Raw genomic sequence first — 15,728 nt, 5'->3', positions numbered from 1 at the left:
AAAAGGGTAGGGAGAGGGGTTGGGGGGTCTCAATGGGGGGCTGGGGTGGGGGTCGGTAACAGAATCACACAAAAGTAGTTATGGCAAGCAGTACAAAATGCGTTATAATTTGCATTTGGCCAAGCTTATTTGTAGGGAGACTTGGATTAGAAATGTTGTGCAGATTTGTTTTGAGGGTACTGGGCCGGTTCGGACAGAATTTAGGGCTGATGGGTAGGCAGAATTATATCCAAATTTGTTCCCTAAACTGCTACCGGTTGAATGACAGAAAAAAGAGGGGCATTTTCTCCAAACTTATTAGGCATCTGGATATAGACATACTTTGTCTACAGGAGACCCATGTCTCCTGGAACAACCGGGTTTGGTTGAAAGAGTTGGGCCTCGATCTTATTGCATGCACTCGACAAGCTACAACAACCAGGGGGGTAGCTATATTGGCTAGGTGAGGATCTCTGTCACTAAGAAAATGAAGGCTGATCATCTTGGCCACTGGGTGATTGTTGGTTTACTAATCAAAGGGTCATCATATACTATTTGCTCTCTGTATGGCTCCAATCTTGATGACCCCTCTATTTTAAACTTCATGAGTATTGAACTTGCTTCATGGTCTTCCGACAAAACTGTCTGTGGGGACTTTAATATACATTTGAAGTACAAGTTTGACCTATATAGAAATGCCCCATATCCCGGTAGGAAGAGGAAGACATTTAAAGCTTTGCGAGGGTTATTTGTGAACATGCTTGGTAGATGTCTGGCAAAAATTCTGCCCAACGAAATCTGGTTATACTTTCTTTTCAGCTCCCCACAGCAAATTTGTTCGGTTAGATGATTTTTTTATCTCAGACCCAATTCAGGAGGGTACTAGCTGTGAGCTTCACCCCAGGCTAATCTCAGACCATAACCCGTTAATAATCCAAGTACCATCTAATGCCTCTAGTCAAGCAGCTACGGCAACCTGTATATTTGAGAGCAAATTACTGTTAGATCAAGAATATTGCAGCTATACAGCAAACTGGATAACTGACTTCTTTAGTAGAAACAGGGGTACAGCCCCAGAATTAACTGTTTGGGACACCTTTAAGCTCACTCGAGTAATTGCTGATGAGGGCAAAAGAGAGGAATTCCAGCGCCAGATAGCTATTACGAAAAACAGGATATTTCAATATTACGGGGAGGAACTTGCAGCTAAATTTATTCAATATAAAACGGATGTCTTCGAGTTTGGTGAAAATACCGGTAGACTACTGTCTAAAAGGCTACAAAATAAGGCTGTCGCAAATCGGATTTGTAAAATTAAAGACAAAAGAGGCCAGATTCAGGACCAATCATGCAAGGTGCTGGAGGTTTTCCAAGAGTTGTACAAAACACTTTATTCTCCAGACGGGGACGAGTTTGCTACATCTGGTGAGGAATTTCTGGGAGACTAACATCTAAGGTTACACTGGAACAAAGGGTTATACTCTATGCTACAATAACTAGGGAGGAGTTGGAAGTTGCATTAACCTCACTGGCAACAGGGAAGGCTGCAGGTTCTGACTTACAGCCCCTTGAATTCTATTGTACATTCAGGCATACTCTTTTTGCAGAGCTGGAGCCTTTGTTCTTACTTGCACCGAAAGGCCAGACACCGGATTCATGGCATAAGACACCTTTCATAGTTTTTAAGAAGAAAGATAAACCAGAACTTAACCTCTCATCTTTTTTTTTTTTCATAACCAATTTTATTATGAGTTCAAGCAAAGCTCAACACAGCCCTCCACAGTCAGGAGGAGACTGTCAACGACAGATAGAAAGAGACACATCATTAGTACAGCATCGAACCCAGCGTTATATAGTGAATGACATCGAACTACCCCACCCACCCAACCCCAAAAACCCCAACCAGCCCCGCCCGCAGCTACCCACCCCTTATCCCACCCTAACCCAGTGCACGTGATCACAGTCCAGCACCATGAGATAACCTACAAAGGTGGGGCCGGCCAGCGGCCTAGAGTGCGGGATCCACATCCAGCTGTAATGCATCATCAATGTCCACGGGGGGGTCAAGGAGCAGGCCCCGGTAATCCGCCCACCGTTTCCAGATTTTGTAATGTTTGCGGGGACATCCCCGGGCTTCAAAAACAGGCTGCTCTAGACCCATGAGGAAATCCAGGCCCGCCCTCCAAGCCCCGAGTGGGGGGGCGCGCTCGCTCTTCCAGGCCTGCGCCAGGTCCCTCTTCGCCACCACCAGCCCCAGCAACAGCAAATGGCGTTTGTAAATATTGCCCCCAACGTTCTCTAGAACATGAAGAAGGCCCAGCCTGGGGGTACGGGGCAGGTCCCAACCCAACACCTCTGACAGGCAGTCCCAAACCCCAGCCCAGAAACGAGTCAGTCTCTCACAGGACCATACTGTATGAAACAGGGTGCCCTCTTCAAAACCACACCTCAGGCATTCCGGAGACGCGATAAGGCCTGCCCGCCATAGGCGGTGTCTAGTATAGTACGCCCGGTGGAGGTATTTGAACTGGATGAAGCGAAGGCCGATGGCTATAGCAGCACCTCGGGGAGATTCCAAGGCCTCACGCCAGTCGTCATCATCCAATGGACCAACATCACCCTCCCAAGAGGCCCTCAGCGCTGCGAGTGAAGGGGAACAGTGAGTGACCAGAGAGCGATATATCTGCGAGACCTTCTTGTCACCTAGGTCTCCCATAAACAGTTTAGCCTCGATAGGACTAAAATCAGGGAGCTGTCCCAGGCCCACCAGACTAGGAGTAAGTGCGTGGCGAAATTGAAGGTAGCGGAAAAACTGGGTCTTGGGCATGCTAAATTCGGAGCTAAGTTCCCGAAAGGACTTTAGGGTAGTACCAGAGAGGACATGACCTAGGGACGAGATCCCAATCGCATCCCAGCCGTCAAATCCGGAGAGAGACGCCAGCGCCGGTAACAGGCCATTGCGCCACAACGGGGTTTCAGCTGTAAGCCGACCCCACCAGCCCACCCGGTGCAGGGCCCGCCGCCAGACAGCGAAGACCACTTGGGTGACTTGCGGAAGCAGTCGCCTCCGCCTAGCCGAGTACAGCAGGGTGTGAAGGGAGGTGCCACCCATCAGTGAATGCTCAAGGGCATAAGCCGGATCACTACGGTCTCCATACCACCACTCGTTGAGCACAAGGAGATGGGAGGCCTGATAGTAAGATAAAATATCCGCGGCCGCCAAGCCGCCGCAGTAGGTAGAGAGGAAGCATGTGCGCAGCGCCACCCTGGCGGCACCGCCAGCCCACAGAAACCGGCCCAGCACAGAATCAACAGTACGGAACCACTGCGGGTCAACCTGGAAGGGATGATTCTGCAGTTGATATAGCAGACGGGGCAAAGCCACCATCTTGAAAATGGCCGACCGGCCGTAGATATTAAGTGGCATGCGCGTCCATGTCTTGACGTCCAGCTGGACCCGATCCCATACCGGCAGGATGTTCCGGTCCCATGCCACTGCAGGCGAGGCAGAGAGGAAGACACCCAGGTACTTCACACCTTCCACAGCCATCTGAAGGGATGCAGCCCAAGGGCAGTCCACTGCGGCACCCCCCAGCACCCACATGGTCGATTTGCGCGGGTTAAGGAAGAGCCCCGATGCCCGACCAAACTCCTGCATCAACTCCAGGACACGAGGACCCGTACGCTGCAGGTCAGTCATGAAAAATAGCACATCATCCGCATATAAAGCTATGCGGTCTGAGTGATCCGCACCCCAGACGAAGCCACGGTAGAGCTCATCGCGGCGCACCCTGGCGGCCAGCGGCTCCATGGCCAGCGCAAAAAGGTAAGGGGAGAGCGGACACCCCTGACGCGTGCCCCTGGACACCGGAAAACGAGCAGACGCCGTTCCCGAGATACGCACCGAGGCCGTGATCTCAGTGTAGAGCAGCCTGATATAGGAGAGGAATATCGGGCCGAGATTCAGCAGCGGCAACAGAGCAAAAAGAAAGGTCCAGCTGACCGAATCGAAGGCACTATCAATATCAGCCAGCAGGAGCGCCGCCGGGTCCTCCGAAGACTCAATCGCTTGTATCGCGGCCTGCGCCCGTCGTATATTGTGTCTCGTTGCCCTGCGCGGCATGAAACCCGCCTGATCTGGGTGGACAAGGGCCGAAATGTGTGGAAGTAAGCGGTTCGCCAGCGCCTTTGCCAGGAGCTTTGCCTCGAAGTTGATGAGGGATATGGGGCGATAAGAGTCATGGCGATCGGGGGGCCTACCTGGCTTCAAAAACACCACTATTTCGGCATGACGCCAGTCCGGTGGGAGGCGGCCACGCTCTCGTGCCTGTTCCAGGGCCCGCAAGTAGTGCGGCCCGAGCTGCAGATGGAACTTCTTATAAAATTCGCTGGGGAAACCGCTCGGCCCGGCGCCTTGCCTACATTTAACTGACCCAGTGCATCACCCAGCTCCTCAGCCGACAGGGGAAGGTCCAGGGCCTCGCGCACCTCATCAGATACAGCAGATGGGGGAACCGATGCAATATAATCTGCGATAATGGCAGGGGAGAGAGTCTCCCGAGAGGCATACTGGTGCCCATAATAGCGCGCAAAACTCGTTGCAAGAGTTGCCGGATCTGTGATCGCCACTCCTGCACCATCAACAAGGCCCGGCAGTGTAAGAGGCTGTAGGTTCTTTTGGCACAGCCTATGGAGCATGGTGCAAGACTTGTCGCCCCACTGGTAGACCCGACTACGGGTGGCTAACCACGCCTGACGAGCCTCATCCAACAGGACCGAGGAATAAGACTGTTGCGCCTGCAGGAGTAGCCGCAGTGCCATATCATCGGGTGCCTCGCTGTGCCGAGCCTCGAGCTCCTCCACCCACTCTGCGGCCGCAGCAATGCCTCCCAGCCGAGTCCGGCGAGCAGACGCACACCAAGCAATATCTATGCCCCGCAGGGTGGGTTTCATAGCCTCCCAGACTGTCACCGCATCCATCCCTCCGGTAAGGTTGTCCTGCCAATAATGGGCGATCGCGCTACGCAGATGCTGGGAATAATCAGGGCGCTGCAGATGCCACGCGGACATTCGCCATCGGAAGGGGGAGCGTGCTTTGCACAAGTCAATTTGTACCGCCACTGGGGAATGATCAGAGAGCCCGCGAGGCCGAATCGCTGCCCCCTTCACCCTGTCAAGGAAAGCCCTCGGGACAAACACACAGTCCAAACGCGAAAGGGAGCCATGGACAGCCGAGACAAAGGTGTACTCTCGCCGTTCCGCATCCAGATGTCTCCACACATCCACCCAGCCCAGACCATCAACCATAGCCCCCAACCGTGTAGGGGAGGATACAAGTGCCACTCCTGGCCTCCTCTGCCGGTCCAAAGCCACATCCATCACATCATTCCAGTCTCCGCCAATCACAGCCATGGAGCGGGGGAACTCAGCCCATAAGGCAAACAAACGTTCAGCTAAGGCCCACTGCAAGGGGGGTGGGGGGGCATACACACAGCCAAACACAACCGGCTCCACCCCGACCTTCCCCTGTACAAAGATAAAACGTCCCTGGGGGGTCAAGCCACTGACGCTCATGTACATATGCCAGCCGTCTATGAATAAGAATGGCCACACCCCTGGAGCCCCTGGTAAATCCGGCATGGAACACTTGATGGAAGCCAAAGCGCTGCAAACTCAGGGCTTTCGTACCTAGCATGTGCGTTTCTTGAAGAAGGAGCACATCTGCCAAGTCCCTCTTAGCCCAGCGAAGCACCGCTCCCCGTTTAATCTTGTCCAATAGTCCTCGTACATTCCAGCTAAGAACACGCATGGAAGCGCCATTGGGCGCTAAGTGAGGAACATCAACCATGATCACAATGCTCCCAGCCCCACACTCCCCGACCCCCGGCCCATGCCCCAGACCCCACAGTTGCAAAATACACAGAGACCACGTGCACCCCCAGAACCAGAACCCCAGACCCCACAAAATCCCGAAGCCCCAAACCCTACTACCCCTCCGACCCCGACCCAACCCACAAGCAACCAAACACCCCGGTTCCCCCCACCCCCACCCCCATACCTCAAGGAACAATGAAGTATCTGTCGCGGTATACGGTACTTCAGGCCCAAAACACAGCGCCCAAAGCCAGCCATACCAATGGATCCCAACTAGTCCCCCCCCCGAACTAATCAGACACACTCCCAGAACCACCCCCCAGTCCCAACAGGAGGAGGCAGCCCAAAGTACGTGCCCTGAACCCCAACAAACCTACAGTAGAGTCATAAGCAAAGCACCACAAGAAAGTTACAGCCCATGAAGGCCCCGGCATTCGCCAAGAAGAAGTCAATACTGCACCAGCCAATGTATGTCCCACCGACCACAGCTCAGCCTCTGCCAGATATAGTCACATATCGAAGGCAACCAGCAGACAGTCCCCATGAAGGGCGATCAGGAGCCTCCATCAGATTGATCCGCATCAGGCTGTGTGTCCCCCAAGAGGGGGTCCCGGGACAGGGACCTCCGCCGGGAGCGGGACTTGCGATGACGTTTCCCTTTGCCAGACGGGTTGCTCCTGTCCTGAGACGAGCCACGCGATGATCCAGAGTGCAGCCCCGGTTGGACGTGAGGTTGGATTCTGACTGTTTCATCGGTCCAGTTGAAGACGGCCTCCAATGTGTATCAAAGAAGAGGGTCTTGGAGTTGAAGATCACCCGGAGGCGGGCCGGGTAGAGCAGCGAGTATTGAATTTTCAGGCCACGCAGCTTGGCCTTGGCAGCCAGGAAGGAGTGCCTCTGTTGGTGGACCAGTTTGGTATAGTCCGGGAAGATCATTATTTTATGATTGTCATACTGCAGGGTGTCCTTCATCCGCGCTTCCCGGAGAATGACGTCCCTGTCGTGGAAGTTGAGGAGCCTGGCGATGATCGGGCGAGGCCGCTCCCCGGCTGGCGGCTTCTGTGTCAGGGCGCGGTGGGCACGCTCCACTATGAAGCATCGCGACAGGGAGTCCGGTGGTAGCCAGCTCTCCAGCCACCGGGACAGAAAAGCGTCCATAGGCCCATTCTCGCAGTCCTCCGGAAAGCCAACGAAGCGCAGGTTGTTCCGCCTCGCCCGCCCCTCGGCATCCTCCACACGAAGCGCCAGGCCCCGTTGGATCTGTTCCATGTCGGCAATCTTCTTCTTAAGGGTACCAACATCTCCCTCCACTGCCGTGACCCTGGTCTCAGTTTCAGTAATGCGGGCGACTGCATTGCGAAGATCTTGACGCAGCAGCATCACATCGGCCCCCACCGCACCAATTTTCGCATCCAGCATGTCGCGGGACTGTGTAATGGCCGCCATCAACGCCGCGTTGTCTGGTCCAGCAGGATGACTCCCACCAGCCGCCCCGGCTCCTCCACCATGGCCAGGGAACTTGTCAATGGGTCCTGTCTTAGTGGCGGCCGAGCCCCTCGTCATGGCGGCCGCTCAGACGGTAGAGCAGTGACACGCACCTGTATCAGGGCCGCTTCTCGCAATAGTCCACCAGCTAGGCCCCGGCCGAGGCGTCCCGAACACACCAGGCCGCTCGAGAGTCCCTCGCCACCGGCCCACAGATCGGGTGCACCCCAGGCAATGCCGCCCCGCCAAGGTGTATGAAATCGTCTTCGCGCCCACCGGCACTCCTGGCACGGCGCAGATATGGGCCCCTCTAGTGCAAACCACAAGTTCTCCAACCGCCGCCCCAGGTACCACAGGAGCAGGATAGGGCAATTGTCCGGGCCAGGCGCCTGTTTGACCCCTCAGTTCCCGGGGGGCCCCCGCCGTGTCCACTCACCAGGGCAATGGATCCGGGCTGGTGACTCCGGGCGGGGACCACCAAACTAGAGGTCCCGGCTGCACCAAGGCCAGGCAGGCCGCAGATCTTCCGACACCCCTTCCAGTCGCAGGCCCCACCGCAAACACGGTGAGGAAAGGCAGGGGATCCCACTGTAGGTCGTCAGGAGCAGGCAGCCCCGGATCGTGGCCAGCCCAGGCTGCGAAGATCAAGGTCCCGGCTGCGCCCGGGCCACCAGGCCGCCCCTGCCGCTCCGGTCCCTTCGCCACGTCCACACCACCTGCAGGTCCAGCCAAGCCCAGGGAGGATAATCACTGGTCAAAGGTCCAATGTCTGCAGCGACCCCCTCTGGTACAACTCCTCGCAACAGCCCCCACAGCGCTGGTCAACAAGAATGGAGGATGCAGCTCTCACCGGCAACGGAGCCGCCGCCAGTCCCAGTGGAGGGTAATGCGTCTGCCAACGGTGGGGGGCGCCGCGCCCCCGGAAGGCGGAGGGTGCCGCAGACAGCAGTAGCAGAGTGTCCGAGTACCAGTGTGAATGTCCTCGGGCGGGGGTCGCCAAACTCGAGGCCCCGGCTCCGGCAAGGCCAGGTAGGCCGCAGCCCCTCCGAGGCCCCCCACCGGCCCAGGCCCCCACCGCCGGCAATGTGAGGATAGGCAGGGCACTCCGCTGTGAGCCGCCGACAGCAGGCAGCCCCGGAACGCGGTCAGGGAGCGGCAGCGCTGGCTCCGGGTCAGGTCCCCCCGTCGGGGACGCCAAAATTGAGGCCCCGGCTCGTCCGGCGGGCACCAGGCCGCTCGCTGCACTCACTCGCCCCACAGCCGCAGACGGTCTCGGCGCGTTGTCTCCAGCACCGGACGGTTCCCGGTGTCCTCCGCCAACACCAACTTGGATGCGGTGCACTTTTCGGGGTTCAGGGCCAGGATAATTCTAGGATAATCGGCGGGCCGGCGGGAGCTCTTAGGCAGCCACGTCCGCCATGATCGCCCGCTTAGCCACCTAACCTCTCATCTTAATGCCCGATTTCTTTAATTTGCGCAGACAGCAAAATCTACGCTAAAATCATTGCACTCCGATTAGGTAAGGTTATTGCCCACCTGGTGTCCGCCCATCAGCATGGGTTTATCCCAGGTCGGGAAACATCAGGCGGGAAATAGCACTATTTGATTGGGCCCAGGTTTGCAAACAGCCTCTGGCTATGATCCTGTTGGACGCCGAGAGGCCATTCAACAGGGTCTCCTGGGGTTTCTTATGGCTATTGCTAAGAAGTAAGGGATTCCCACAGGAGTTCATTACAGCCATTCAGGCGCTTTATCTTTCCCCAGTAGCTTCTGTCAGAATTGCTGGACAAGAATCTCGTGCCTTTTCCATCAGCAGAGGAACCCGGCAGGGATGCCCCTGCTCCCCGCTTTTATTTTCAATTTATATTTATCCCTTTCTGTATAAGCTGGATAACAGTCCACGTTTAAAGGCTGCGATCGTCAACGGTGTGGCTTATACAACTCTAGCCTATGCCGACAATGTGGCCATTTTTACGAAGGATATTAGTGTTTCCCTCCCAGAAGTTTATGACCTGTCTAAACAATTTGGGGCAGTTTCTGGCTATAGGCTTGATGTAGACAAAACCTAAGTCTTACATTCAGATTTTTCAAAGCCGGAAGGGCTCCCAACAACCCCAGTTGCGACTTACTAGGGGGTGAAGATCACTCCATCTGTAGAGCAGATACCTGAGATTAACATGTCTCCGGTTATCAAAGATGTGAATCAGACTTTGGAAAGGTTAGACCACCTGCACCTTTCACTTCATGGCCATTCTAATATTATTAAAATGTCCATATTTCCTAAATTTCTTTACCTATTTAGGACTATTCCTATAGAATTTCCAACGCACTGTATCTCTAGTGCAGAAAGGGCTTTTACTAGATTTTTGTGGGGGTATCATAAAGCCAGACGAGCCACCAAATGACTGATACTTCCAAGGGCAAGGGGTGATTGGGGCCTACCTTCACTTTTGTTTTGTCATTGGGCTGCATTATTGCAGCAAATAGGAATACTATTGGTGGGGGATAAGGCAGTGGTGCCGGAATTCTCTAGACCTACAATCTTTGAAGTTTTATTGGGGGAAGATGCTCGGGTTGCTTAGTTAAAAAATTGGAACCAAGCTATTATAAAAAAAGTCACATTTAAAGTCATTCAATCTGCCTACTCTGTTTGGAAAAAAATCAGTTGAGGCTTCGGCATATCTAATATTGATGCTCATACTCCTTTGGTGTCTTATGGGTTGCTCCCTCCAATTTTTCAGGACCTGATTACAATCAGATGGTGCACTCTAGGAATAAATGTACTGCGGGATTTTTTTGTTGATGGCCAAGTTGCTTCTTTTTCTGACCTTCAAGCTAAATTTGCGCTCCCTACCTGGCATTTCTTAAATTTCTTACAAATAAGAAGTTATCTGCTTAAGCAAGAAACCTCAGGAGTGGACAAGTTTGCCAAAATTCCACTGGTGGGGATAATAGAAAAGAGATCTCGGATTGGGGTAATTTATCAAACATTTATTTCTGGGTTACCCGATGATTTAAACACACAAAATGAGAGGTGGGACAGGAAATTTGAACAAGAGGGTACTGACCTAGAGGTTTCTTTAGAACTGGCCAACCAGATTTTAATTACTGGCAGTCTGAGGGCCCAACACTAGATGTCAGCTTTTGACTTATATTAGACTCCTAGGAAGATCTCGAGATGGTCGAGTAATCGGGGGTATTCATGCAGCAGATGCTGCATGTTGGCAGCCGACACGGTTCATATGTTTTTTTCCTGCCCCAAACTGTCCAAATATATTCAAGCTATTGCATTTTTTTTTACCCGAGATTACTGGCAAAGAAGTGTCACTAATCCCCATTTTAGTTATTCTGGGGGTCGATCAAACACAACCGTCAGCAGGGTGGAACAAAGCCGAAGAAAGCTTTTGGTTTATTGCCATGACCATTCTAAGAATGGTTATAAATTCTCAATGGATCAGCCCTGACCCCCCTACATTTATTAATTGGAGGGCCCGTTTATTGGCTATTTACAACATGGAATCAGCTGTATATAATGTAAAAGGTTGCAGAAGGTGCGATATGGGCCAGAAAATTTGGGGTCCAATTACGGAATGGATTGGATAAAGCTTATTCTTTGGGTTTCTTTTTTTTCTGTCCTATATCCTGTAGTCTTCTCTTTTCTGATCCTTTTTCTTATTCTTTGGCCCCTATTCTTTAATTGGATTTTTTTTTATATATCTTTTTATTTATTTCAAACAAGAAAGGAAATAGACACATCCGGCGTCATACATTCATAAACAACTAACAGATTGGACAGATACTTTAACAGGATAGACTTGCCGCAGTCAAAGAATCCCTGATGCGCCTGCGTTGGCAGATACAAATTAGCCATTGCAACGAAACAATCGGAAAACAGTTGAAGCACAATCCATCCAATCACGCCCACATACCTAATCAGGATAATAGGAGAAGCGTGACCACCGGACATTGGAAATTAGAAGATAACAGGAAATGTTACCAACAATAACGAGAAGAAAAGACCAAGACAGATTAAGAAAAGAGAAACCAAGAGAGGGAAACAAACAAAGAAAATAATAAGCCCATCCCCCCATCCTGCCCTCCTGCATATGGCTGTCGCCTAACCCCAACTAGCAGCGTGCCTGTCGCCCCAAAGATGGAAAAAGAGAAAGAATGGAGGAGGGCATGTCCGTATGGGCTCCCAGCCCCCTTACTCCCCCCGCCAGAAACAGGCACCCCCTATCGTAAAGATACATGCGTGTCAAAAACCATAATAGAAGAAAATTAGTGGGCACCGTAATACACCGCCCTGCCTCACGTAAGCCCAACAGTTGCAGGTCGAACACCCATGTAAGCCACTCCAACCGCCTCGGTCAAATTAATCTCAACCTTGACCCCTCCGAGCCATTACGAGAACCCCTCCCAGCAAGACCAATATGCCCACAAAGGACTCATAGAGGAGAAGTAATTCGTCAAAAATCAGTCTGTTACTACTCATAGTCAGTGAGTCTGCGAGATCTTCAGCCGCACAAAAACGCTTCCTCCTAGATGGATAGTCCCACTGTATCTTTTCCCGGGATAGTATGATCACCAAGGAGGGAAAAGACGGCCACAAGATGGAAGACAAGTCAACAACAAAAGTCTCCGGGAGGGGAACGTCCTTCAATACATCCAAAGTCAATAGTGATGGAAGGCTTAGCGATACGCTCACGACCTCTGCAATAAAGTCCTCCAGAGCACCATCCGGGGGTTTCAAAACTTATTCTCTCACGGGGTCCTCGCCCAGAGTCAAAATGGCCGTGGCTTGAATCGCTGCAGATTGCAGCTGCAACACTGGGACAGGGTCCAGTTCCACAAACCACATCTCAGATAGGCTTATATCCAGTTTGTGCACCAAGGCATCCATGTGCGAATGAAACGCCCTGATCTCTGCCAATATTGTCCTCAGCGATGGCTCATGCTCCGTTCGATCCATAATCTCTCGCCCGGTGCCAATCATGATCATCTCCCCCGGTGAATCTGGTATCTCCGGGGGAACAAACAGGATCACGAACGGGCAGCTGCGGAGGGTGACTAATCTTTGTCTGCGGCCAAGGACTGCTCATCGACGCGGCAGGCCGGGACCCCGACTCACCGAACCCCGGCGGGGGCCAATACCGTGTCCACGGGATGGGGACCCACACTCACAGTCAATATCAAGCCAAGTCACTCCTCCCTCGATGTTGAGCGATGGAAACGATCGCCGCCAAATTCGGGCATAAAAGTGGCCTCCACTTCGATTGACCAGGCCCTGCCTGGATCACTCGGCCGATGTTGTTGAACTGCAACCCGGCCATGCAGATACTCGAGGCCCCGGCTTCCCTGCTGGACTAGGCTACAAACTTCAACTCGATGCAACTCCGTCAAACAAGCCGATAAAAGTTTCAGGATTTCACTTTTGGAGTGCGGAGCAGTTCATCCACACAGAGGCAGGGCGTAGAAACAGGATAATGTACAGGATCTTGTGGCAGGATACGGAGGTCGGCGGAGCCGGGAGCCTAAGCAGCCATCTTGTTTGACAGCGTAGCGCCTCCCCCTTTTTGGATTGTTTTAGTAGTGTTGCTTTGCAATTTGAATTCTTTTTTTTTTGCTGTGCCATAAGTCATGTCTGTTTTAAAATCTTAAAATAATAAATAAATAATAATAAAAAAGGATGCTAAAAAAATATGAAATGGAACTCCTATGGACACTGCACATAATTTTTTTTTTAATTTCCTAAACAAAAAAAAAAAAGCAAATGGACAAGATAAAAAGAGAATTTAAAGGCATCTTTATTGCTCATTCAGTTTCTTAACTCTGGTAGGGTTATTTTTGAGGTGCTGTAGCCCCCCCCATCCATATTTCCATTGCCTATGATTACTAAACATGAGAGAATTCCTGGTGCTACAGTAGCTGTTATTGATACAAATTCCAGTTTCTTCTCAGTGTAAAACATATCTCGGAGATAGTTATTTTACTTCAGTTCAAAAAGCTATAACCTAACCTAATAAGGGGGTCTGCTTTGTTGCAATTGGTCTGGAGCTTCCATGCTAAGCAAGAAACCTCAGGAGTGGACAAGTTTGCCAAAATTCCACTGGTGGGGATAATAGAAAAGAGATCTCGGATTGGGGTAATTTATCAAACATTTATTTCTGGGTTACCCGATGATTTAAACACACAAAATGAGAGGTGGGACAGGAAATTTGAACAAGAGGGTACTGACCTAGAGGTTTCTTTAGAACTGGCCAACCAGATTTTAATTACTGGCAGTCTGAGGGCCCAACACTAGATGTCAGCTTTTGACTTATATTAGACTCCTAGGAAGATCTCGAGATGGTCGAGTAATCGGGGGAATTCATGCAGCAGATGCTGCATGTTGGCAGCCGACACGGTTCATATGTTTTTTTCCTGCCCCAAACTGTCCAAATATATTCAAGCTATTGCATTTTTTTTTACCCGAGATTACTGGCAAAGAAGTGTCACTAATCCCCATTTTAGTTATTCTGGGGGTCGATCAAACACAACCGTCAGCAGGGTGGAACAAAGCCGAAGAAAGCTTTTGGTTTATTGTCATGACCATTCTAAGAATGGTTATAAATTCTCAATGGATCAGCCCTGACCCCCCTACATTTATTAATTGGAGGGCCCGTTTATTGGCTATTTACAACATGGAATCAGCTGTATATAATGTAAAAGGTTGCAGAAGGTGCGATATGGGCCAGAAAATTTGGGGTCCAATTACGGAATGGATTGGATAAAGCTTATTCTTTGGGTTTCTTTTTTTTCTGTCCTATATCCTGTATAGTTTTCTCTTTTCTGATCCTTTTTCTTATTCTTTGGCCCCTATTCTTTAATTGGATTTTTTTTTATATATCTTTTTATTTATTTCAAACAAGAAAGGAAATAGACACATCCGGCGTCATACATTCATAAACAACTAACAGATTGGACCGATACTTTAACAGGATAGACTTGCCGCAGTCAAAGAATCCCTGATGCGCCTGCGTTGGCAGATACAAATTAGCCATTGCAACGAAACAATCGGAAAACAGTTGAAGCACAATCCATCCAATCACGCCCACATACCTAATCAGGATAATAGGAGAAGCGTGACCACCGGACATTGGAAATTAGAAGATAACAGGAAATGTTACCAACAATAACGAGAAGAAAAGACCAAGACAGATTAAGAAAAGAGAAACCCAGAGAGGGAAACAAACAAAGAAAATAATAAGCCCATCCCCCCATCCTGCCCTCCTGCATATGGCTGTCGCCTAACCCCAACTAGCAGCGTGCCTGTCGCCCCAAAGATGGAAAAAGAGAAAGAATGGAGGAGGGCATGTCCGTATGGGCTCCCAGCCCCCTTACTCCCCCCGCCAGAAACAGGCACCCCCTATCGTAAAGATACATGCGTGTCAAAAACCATAATAGAAGAAAATTAGTGGGCACCGTAATACACCGCCCTGCCTCACGTAAGCCCAACAGTTGCAGGTCGAACACCCATGTAAGCCACTCCAACCGCCTCGGTCAAATTAATCTCAACCTTGACCCCTCCGAGCCATTACGAGAACCCCTCCCAGCAAGACCAATATGCCCACAAAGGACTCATAGAGGAGAAGTAATTCGTCAAAAATCAGTCTGTTACTACTCATAGTCAGTGAGTCTGCGAGATCTTCAGCCGCACAAAAACGCTTCCTCCTAGATGGATAGTCCCACTGTATCTTTTCCCGGGATAGTATGATCACCAAGGAGGGAGAAGACGGCCACAAAATGGAAGACAAGTCAACAACAAAAGTCTCCGGGAGGGGAACGTCCTTCAATACATCCAAAGTCAATAGTGATGGAAGGCTTAGCGATACGCTCACGACCTCTGCAATAAAGTCCTCCAGAGCACCATCCGGGGGTTTCAAAACTTATTCTCTCACGGGGTCCTCGCCCAGAGTCAAAATGGCCGTGGCTTGAATCGCTGCAGATTGCAGCTGCAACACTGGGACAGGGTCCAGTTCCACAAACCACATCTCAGATAGGCTTATATCCAGTTTGTGCACCAAGGCATCCATGTGCGAATGAAACGCCCTGATCTCTGCCAATATTGTCCTCAGCGATGGCTCATGCTCCGTTCGATGCATAATCTCTCGCCCGGTACCAATCATGATCACCTCCCCCGGTGAATCTGGTATCTCCGGGGGAACAAACAGGATCACGAACGGGCAGCTGCGGAGGGTGACTAATCTTTGTCTGCGGCCAAGGACTGCTCGTCGACGCGGCAGGCCGGGACCCCGACTCACCGAACCCCGGCGGGGGCCAATACCGTGTCCACGGGATGGGGACCCACACTCACAGTCAATATCAAGCCAAGTCACTCCTCCCTCGAT

This window comes from Lissotriton vulgaris, chromosome 7 (assembly GCF_964263255.1).
Source record: "Lissotriton vulgaris chromosome 7, aLisVul1.2, whole genome shotgun sequence".
In the NCBI taxonomy this organism is placed as follows: domain Eukaryota; kingdom Metazoa; phylum Chordata; class Amphibia; order Caudata; family Salamandridae; genus Lissotriton; species Lissotriton vulgaris.
This window is presented reverse-complemented; position numbering follows the sequence as displayed.